General features: G+C 37.7%; 1 pseudogene; it reads left to right on the forward strand.

The window, feature by feature from the left end:
• LOC132624201 (gamma-tubulin complex component 2-like) overlaps window positions 1-8,776 on the forward strand; it is a 91,727-nt pseudogene extending 82,951 nt beyond the window's left edge.
• The last annotated feature ends 917 nt before the right edge of the window (window positions 8,777-9,693 follow it).

The following is a 9,693-nucleotide window of genomic DNA, read 5'->3' on the forward strand; positions in this document are numbered from 1 at the left end:
GTGACGAGTACCCGATACTTGTACCGAGCACCCCTTGTCTATCGTTTTACCTTTACCTCTTAGCAAGCCACGTAAACAGAGCCATTTTTTTTTAACATTAACATTAGCGGCGTCATTCTGAATATAGACTAATAAACTTCGTTATCACTTATACATCAACATTAGCATGCCAAAACACCATATACCTAACTGTACTTAACTGGCTGTACATATCTGTCTACGAGCCTCTAGACATAATATACCTATACATAGAAAGGGTCGAGTACTGTCGTGCCCGAAAATACATACACAAAATAGTACCACGAAAGTGGGGCTCCGGAACAACTGGAGCGCTGTCAACACTGCTGGTAAGGCTTCTAAGGATCAAATCCGCCTGTCTGCTGACCTGCGCGGCATGAAACGCAGCGTCCACAAGAAGGGACGTCAGTACGAATAGTGTACCGAGTATGTAAGGCATGAATAGTAGCATACGGAAAGTATAAAACGCAAATAACGACATAAGAGAATAATAGCACATGTCCTGAGGTAGAAACATAACCTGTATATATATATATACCCTTGGCAGGTGCTATGCGTACTTAGCTTTCCTTTAAGAATCTTTCCTTGTTCATATACATATACATATAAAATAGGACATCTCATATTGCCGAGGCGTCGGCAGCTGATCCATTTAACCATAAATATACACATCCCGCGTCCGGGCATCCCGCGTCCGGGACGATATCATATCATGTAATGCCAACTGATCAGGTGGATATGCGTTCATAACGCTCTGCCCTTACCTCCATTTTCCCCGTATACACATGCATATATCATGTACATATATCAGCGTCTATAGCGCTCTAGCTCTTTTATCATATACATATACGTGTGTCGTGTAGGTACATCATCGTCTATAGCGCTCTGGTGCTTTTATCATATACATATACGTGTATCATGTGCATGTATCAGCGTCTATAGCGCTCTAGCTCTTTCGTCATGTGCATGTTTTAAAAATATATACACATATCTTACATACATTTACATGTCTTATATGCATTTACGTATCCTATATACATATGTCTCATAGGCACGCAGGAAAGCCCAAAGAAGAATCATGTAGTCATCGGAGTGACGTAATGGTCGGTGACCTCCGATTATATTATAGAATACTCGCGATCGCTTTGTCTCACCTTGAAGGAACGTGTTATATCCCGTATTTTTGAACGTCGGATTATTTGTAAGCTAAGGTGGGGCCCACACATCAAGTTTTTTTTTTGGAACATGTGACAAGCTATATGAATCACATATGTAAAGTTAAACACAACTCATGAAGGACCCTTGGGCCAAATCAAAGTGGAAGCCCTCCAAACGAATATTTTTAAGAAAACGTTTCCGGGTGACCTGACTTGGAGGGGCAAAAACGGTATTATAAGTTTGGAATTTGGAAAAATACCAAGAGACAGAAGTTATAGATAATTGAATTAGCTTTCCAACCATAGGTCATGGGTTACTAGGTGACGTTGGTACAAGGAGATATGGACGTTTTAAGGTCGAAGGTCAGTGGGCTAGGCCCAACTCGGGTCCAACCGAATTGGCCCAAAAAAATGAAAAGAAAAAAAATTTAGGCCCAAGTTTGAAGGGAGGCCGGCCAAGCCTTGGCCCAAACCCACAATATGAAATTGTCATGTGATTAGTCATGTGACAATTATATTAAAAAGGGGTCTTTATCCTTTTGAAGCTTCAAGCAAAATTAGATAAGGAGAAGACAAAAGATGAAGAGCAAGAGAAAGGGGCCATTTCGGCCAAGACCATGGAAATTAGGTGCTTTAAAGTTTGTTCCAAAAATTATTTTCTTGTAGTATTTCCACTAATTCAAGGGTCCTCTACAATATAGTATAATTGTTTCGGAAGATAAGTCATCCGTTTCATTGTTTCCGCACTTTGGCCAAGTGAGGAAGTTGAAGAGAAAGGGTAAGATTTAATTCCTTTTTATGTGTTATGAAGGTTTGGTTTATGTTGTGGGAAGTAGAAAGGGTTAAAATTCATGAAAATATGGAAGTTGCATGAATATATATATGTATGAATGTAGCCGTGTACATGTGTGGTTGTGTAGTCAAAGATGAGTTAATTTTATGTTGTATTCTAGTTGTGGTTATGGTGAAATTCATATTGGAAATGACAGTTGATTGAATTTGGTTGAAGTTGGAATTATATGTATTGGCCGAGTGGTATATTGAAATTGGAATGGGAATGAATTGATTTTGTTTAATATGTTAGTTGTGTTGTGGTGATCCTTGCAATGTAAATGAAGGTAAAATGATATAAGTTTGCATTGTAATGGAATGTAGAAGTTTGTGTCACTTTAGTATGATTTTATGACATTATGGAAATGAAGTTGTTAAGGTGCAAATAATGATGATTGTTGATGTAATAGGAAGATGGAAACATGTTATGAATAAGTATGTTAAAGATTAGAAGTTTTGGATGAATTATGACTTTGGTGGAGAGTTTGTATATTTTGTATATCTTGTGAATATTTTGTGGAAATGATATGAAATGCTTCCAAATTATATTGTGATGATCTAGATTAATGATGAATGTGAAACCATCGAGCTTGGTTTGGAAATTTGAAGTTGAAATGGAAGATATTGCACTATGTTGGAAAGGGAACTAGTTGTGCCATATTGAGTGTTTTATAGTGATTGTTGTTGTTGGTGGTGGTGTTGTTGGGTTGTTGTTGATTGTTTTGGTCGAGTTGAATTCTCGGGGATGCTATATGTATATGGGAGATGCTGCCCAAATTTCTGTAGAAAAGTGTTAACTTTAGATTTAAGCCTAAAGCCTTATGGTTAACATTTGGTAAATGTGACCATTTGCAGATTTTGGACGAAACGGGAAGTGAACTTGGAAAGGCGTAAAGTGCATAAAAGGTATGTAAAGCCACCCCGATTCTTCTTTTGGCATGTCCTAGATGTACTAGGATCGGATTCACGCCTCGGAGCATATTCTGCTCATCGGAATCCGCGTCTGAAATTGTCACATTTTCGTTCAATAGAATTGAACCCTTTTAGTATGCTTTAATGAAAAATTATGCAAAATTTCTCCAAATCACTTAGGAAGTTATGGAATGCCCTAGGACCTCTGTAGGTGACCCCATAAGCTTAATACACGTAATTTGAGCCCGCCGCTTTGGTTGTCCCGAGGTGGGCCCGCTATTTCCGATTTTACCCTTATGGTCCTTTGTAACTTGATGTCAAGAAATTTTTAAGGAAACGTCTTATCTACTTTTCCAACTACTAATGATGCTTATTCGGGGTACTATATTGAGTCTCTGTAAAGGTACGATATTTTGTATTGCATTTAGTTCCACTATTCCCGCTTTGCTCTCTTATTGTACTATTGCCTTATTTTCGAACAATATAAAATGAAACGTTTTAACTATCCTTTTAACTACTAAGGAAAATTGTTTTAATGATTCCCTCGAGTCTGGTAAACTATTTTGGAATATGAGAATCACCCCAGAAAGAATATTCTTCCGTAACTCATTATGACATACGACATACACCTACTATGATTCTGTCCGACTTCATTGATTTGATTTGTCATTTTGATATGCCTCATTGAGTCTCTGGAAATCTGTGATATTTTTTTTGTTGCATTTAGTCTCTCACTACTCCATTCGTGGATGCCTCAATGTTTCCCACACTGAGCCCGGGCCAGGATATGTTGTCAAGCGTATTCCAATGCATTGTTCGCCGTGCCTCGATGTGAGGGGGCAGGTATATATGTACATGGGTTTTGGAGTTTGCTGTGCCATGTACACACATTCTGATATGATATGATCTGATATGGCCATCTGATATGATATGATATGTTATGTTACGGGGTTATCCCCTACTCTGTTCCTTATGTATGGTGGCACCAGCGTCGGGGGGTGGCCACGTTCTGTTTCGCCGAGCCCTTGGCAGGGGCCAGACATGATATGGTATATGTTTCTGAACACACTCCTCATGTTTTGAAAATATGCATTTGATACTTCGGATGTCACACTCACTTCTCTGTAAATTCTGTTTCGGTTATGATCTTGTTCCGCATTGGGACCAGGTACGACATATGTTTTCAACAAATACTATTTATACTTTATGATCAACATTTTGCTAATCTGTACATTTTGTCCATTTTCTGTACCTTCTACTTTGATTATGACTTTCTTTACTACGTTCCGTGCTTTACATACTCAGTACATATTTCGTACTGACCCCCTTTCTTCGGGGGCTGCGTTTTCATGCCGCGCAGGTATAGAAGACAGATTTGCTGATCGCCTGCCTAGGACATCTATTCTGCTATATTGGGAGCGCTCTTTTGTTCAGAGCCTGTATATTGGTACAGTCTGCCGCTATATTATATATATGTATGCGATTCAGGGGTATGACGGGGCCCTGTCCCGTCTTATGATTTTGTTATGATCTATAGAGGTCTGTAGACATACTTGTGTGGGTTCTGTATATGTTTGGGTATGATATGATCTGTGACAGCCTCATCGACTTCCATGTACGGTGTTGGTTCATTTATGGCTATTATTAACGCCAAGCGACTTCTATATTTGAAAATATTCTGTCGTTTGCTAATTTGGGTTATTGGGTATGTTTGAGTGTCCAGCACGGACACTAGTTGCGGCCTACGGAGTTGGGTCGTGACAGAACGAGTATTTTAAGGTGAGACTATTAACGGGGAATAATATTAAAGTAAACGTAGAATGAAATCGGGGCATCATAGATGACAGTTCATAGACTTTGCATTCTTTTAGAAAATAAAGTCATAGCTAGGAAATATAAATAATATTCAAAAATTAGTTTATCATTTTCATGTTTACATAAGATACTTAGCTTAGTCATCTTAGTCATAGAGTCGTTCCGGTAGTACGTATCATAGGCATATTCTCTTATCTAACATCATTGTTATCATTATCGTCATGGAAGTGCCCTCGTTAGAGGAGTCATAGTATTTATCATTTGGTAACGAAATCGGGATCAAAGGTTCCCTTTGGATTCACTTCAAGTAAGTCAAGCAAGACTGTAAGGAAAAATCCGAGAGTAGCGGGCCCACCTCGGGCCGGATGGGGTGACGTATATGATTTACATATATTACGTGTCATGTCATTACTTGTGAGGGTCCTAAGGTAATCGGGTCCCACTTAAGCAAGTTCTACGGGTTTAAGAGGTCTTTCCATCATTTGCACACTTTCTAGTTCAATTCTATTGAACAAAAAGTGGAAAACTTTGGATGCGGATTCCGGGGAAGAGAGTTGTCCCCGAGGCGCGTACCCAACTTATTACGTCTAAGACATGCCATAGAAAGAAGGGTGAAACCTTACATACCTCTTTCCGCTTCTTTTGCTATTCCGAATTCACGTTGCAATCTCGTCAAAATCTGCAAATTGGTCATGTTTACCAAAACTCTTATTAGGATACTTAGAGTTGAATTCTTAAGGAAACATTTGGCTACCGAAATTTCGGCAGCACTTCCCCTATAAATACTCCATCCCACCAAGTTCAACTTGGCTAATTTCAATCAACAACAATCCCGGGAATTCAAACCCGGCCAAAATATCAACCACAATTCCAACAACAACAATACTAATAACTTCCATATTCAATCAACTTACTACTTCTTCCAAAAACTTTCTAACTTTAATGAAAACAATCACAACCTCATGATCTATATTCCAACAACATCATACTAACCACATTACCTTCCATGCATGCAAGAACATTACATTCAATTCACATACCTTCTAAAACAAACCTCCACCTACTTCAACTTCACAAGATAATTATGCATTCATTAGCAATCTAGCATCCACAATTCAACTACAACCAAAACATTAAATAGAATTGACTCCTTTTCTTCCATATTACTCTACAACTACACGGCCAACATCAAGCATACACACTACAACCTCTCCAAATTTATTCAACTTCCATTTTCCACATATCATTCACAACAATAACAACCAAACACTAGATAAATTAATTAAAACACAATTTCTACACACATATACATGTTCCATACCTCACGGCCACACCCCTATTTTTATCTCTTTCATGAATTTCATCCATTTTAACATACTACAACACATATAAACCATTCATAACACATAAAGAAAGATCAAAACTCACCTTTCTTCTTCAACTTCTCACTTGACTACAACTTGGCAACTTGTATGATTTTGAATCTTTCTTGCTCCAACAACAACTCCACCTTGTTAAGCACCCTTTACTTGGTAGAAAATGATTTTTGAAGAATTTTTGTCAATTTTTCCTTGGAAAGTTACCCTTGGCCGAAATGGCCTTCAACTTTTCTCCTTCTCTTTCTTGTTCTTCAACTTCTTGAATATTCTAGAGGTTGTGTGATAAAGATGACTTAGTCATCTTATTTATTGACCAAATTTTATGTAATATGGGCTTGGGCCATAACCATGGCCGGTTGGGCCTCACAAATTTGGGCCTTATTATTTTTTTGATTTTTTTGGGCCAACTCGGTTTGGTCCCGAGTTGGGCCTAGCCCACTGACCTTTCGACCTTAAAACGTTCATATATCCTTGTACCGACGTCACCTGGGCACCCACGACCTATGGTTGGAAAGCTAATTCAATTATCTACAACTTCTATTTCTTGGTATATTTCCAAATTCCAAACTTATAATACCGTTTTTTCCCCTTGAAGTCAGATCACCCGAAAACGTTTTCTTAAAAATATTCGTTTGGAGGACTTCCACTTTGATTTGGCCCAAGGGTCCTTCTTGAGTCGTGTTTAACTTCTCATATGTGATTCATATGAATTTTCAGATGTCCCAAAAAAAATCTCGATGTGTGGGTCCCACCTCAGCAAATAATCTGACGTTCAAAAATACGGGATATAACACTTAACCTTTCTCTAAAGAAAACAAAAACATGGCCATACCTACATATATAATGATATCGTACCCGGCCATAGAGGCTCGGTATTATCCATACCCGGCCATAACAAGGCTCGGTGTTATCCGTATCTGGCCATAACAAGGCTCGGTGTTATCCGTACCCAACTGCAGTGGAGTGCACATTAGGTACCGTACCAGGTCAACTATGGCGTAGCTCAGTGGGAGAACATACATACATATATATAAAAAATAAATGAGAATCCAAAGAAAGCACTACAACTCCATCGGAGTGACACAAGCTCAATGAACCTCCGATTTATCATTATGGAATCATCATTTTCACTATATCTTCTCATTAGGGTCAACTATCATAAGATGAGATCAACAACGAGGCACAAGATCAATAATATCATAAGAGCACCAAGAACTATGAGCATTAGTACTTAGTCATCATGGAAGACATTATGAATAGCATGTATAAGTTCACGAAAATGGAATCATGCCTTAAGAAAGAAAGGGTTAGCCTTAACATACCTTTACGTCTCCTTAATTACTTAACCTTCTCCTCTCAAGACCGCAAATCTACATTCCAGAGGATTCATACTAAGGTTAAGTGTTGAAAATACTCTTAAGTTGAAACTAGAGTAATTAGCGAGCTAGCAGAATTTGGGCAGCACTTCCCCTATTTTATCGACTTCCACCAAACTCCAAAACAACTCCCAAACAATAATAATAACATCAAAAATACCATAATTCAAGTAATTATATTCAATTTAATCTTAAATCCATCCAAAATCCCCTTTCAAGTTCACTCAGAGTCATCAACTTCAATTCAACACTTTATGACTTCTTTTCTATGATTTTTTCCTCTCCAAAACATGCTAAACCTTTAAATAAACTTAATCATATAAATAAGATGAAGAGCATACCTTATAATAGAAGAACTTCACCTTACTCAACTCTTTCCAAGATCAAGTTCATCACAACATTGAAGAGAAGCAAGAACAATCATCTTCAATGGATTATATTGGAGTTTTTGATGTTTGATCTTCTCTTTTGATGATATGGAAAGTTTTGGAATATTGTGGAAGCTTCAATAACTTTTAAAAAACTCTCTAATAATGTGGGGAAATGTGTGGGAGGTGGATATGAAAATGGGATATGTTGGGACTTAAAAAGGTCTTGAAATCACCCCCCCCCCCCCCGCTACAATTTGCGATGGAGATGCGGCTCAGCATAATGGATATGCGGCTGCATATCCCCTCCTCTCCTTAGGGATGAATTTGGGTAGTGAGGCCAGCCATTTTGGTGAGTTTGCAGACAGTTTGCGGCCGCAAACTGGTCCACAAACTCTGATTTTCGCAAAAATTCGTTCTTTTCGATTCATTTGACCTCCAATCCTTATGGAACCTTCTTGGCACTTGTATAAAACTTTATTAACCATATAAGGGGCCCTATAAATCCCCCTAAAGGTAATTCTAAGCAATTTATAACTCAAATAACAAAAATCTTCCCAAAACATGACTCAAATTCCAATCCTTCAACGAACTTACTTCCGCCGATTCATTTGACTCCAAAACCTTAAGGTACACGCTTAAAATTATCAAATACCATCCTTAACATTGTAAGGGCTTCATGTACATTTTAGGCTTGTGTTAGTTTACTCATAATGCAAACGACACGAAATTTCCAAAAAGTAACATTTCATCTTTCTATCTTTGTCTCTCATAGTTTACTAATCATCTGTAGGAAATTTGAGAGGGATTTTACATCTGAGATTCATAGCCTGGGACCAATATTAAGCAGTGGCTCTTGGGCAAAACCGTACTTGACTCACCTTGCGCAGGGGATCCTTGGTGTGGGAAAAGACAAGTAAGCAAATTAGTATTTGTTGCCAACAAACTTAGTTCTAAAATTACAGTTTTAGTGATCTTTCTTTTCATGTATTTTATTTGTCTCCTAACCGATTCCTTTCCAGATCATTCCTTTCTCTTCTTGAACTCGGTTGATCTTGTAGAGTGTGATCATTGTTAAATAAAATCAAGCTTTGATGGCCTATTTCCCTTTATCTTAATCTTTTATCTACTTTCTCCCTCAACACTACTTCTGAGAGCTTGTGTTACCTCAAAAAACGTGCATTCAGATATGTGGTTACACGAGTAATATGGACTGAACCCAATATCGTTCCTTCGAGGATTGGGATTGACTATTAAACTAATGATCAAGCTATGCCTAATTATCAAGCAATAAAGAAGTGTGGAAGTTGGCTCGATGATTAACTAGATTAGAACTTTGAAGTAAAGCAATTAAACTTTTTAGGAATTTGATGATTAACAAGCCTAGAGGGAGAAAAGAAAAAAATGAATTTTAAAAAAGAGATTAAAATTTCAAAATAGGGTGAAAAATACCTTTCAACCATGCTATGTAATCTGCTTAGACAAGAATTAAGGTTTAAGATTTAACCCTTATCTAAAGGTAGAAGTGGTCCAATTTTTAGTAGGTGAGCACATTTTTGCTGCTGAAAGATAGCTGAGGGAAAAAATGCTCTATTACTGATAATTAAAGGGAAAATTTGGCCCCTTTCCCTAAAAATAACTAAACAGATAGAAAGACAAATTTTAGAATTCAAATTGTATTAGTATCGTTCTCACTCTTCACTGATCTTTTTGCATGCCTTGATGAAATCACCGTTATGCTTTCTTGGCATGCAGATGTTGTAACACATGGTTTCATTCATACAGATGTTGGTTTCATTCATATCTATTATCCAAACCAAAAAAACCTATTTGTTTT

The sequence above is a fragment of the Lycium barbarum genome, chromosome 12, assembly GCF_019175385.1.
Source record: "Lycium barbarum isolate Lr01 chromosome 12, ASM1917538v2, whole genome shotgun sequence".
Lineage (NCBI taxonomy): Eukaryota > Viridiplantae > Streptophyta > Magnoliopsida > Solanales > Solanaceae > Lycium > Lycium barbarum.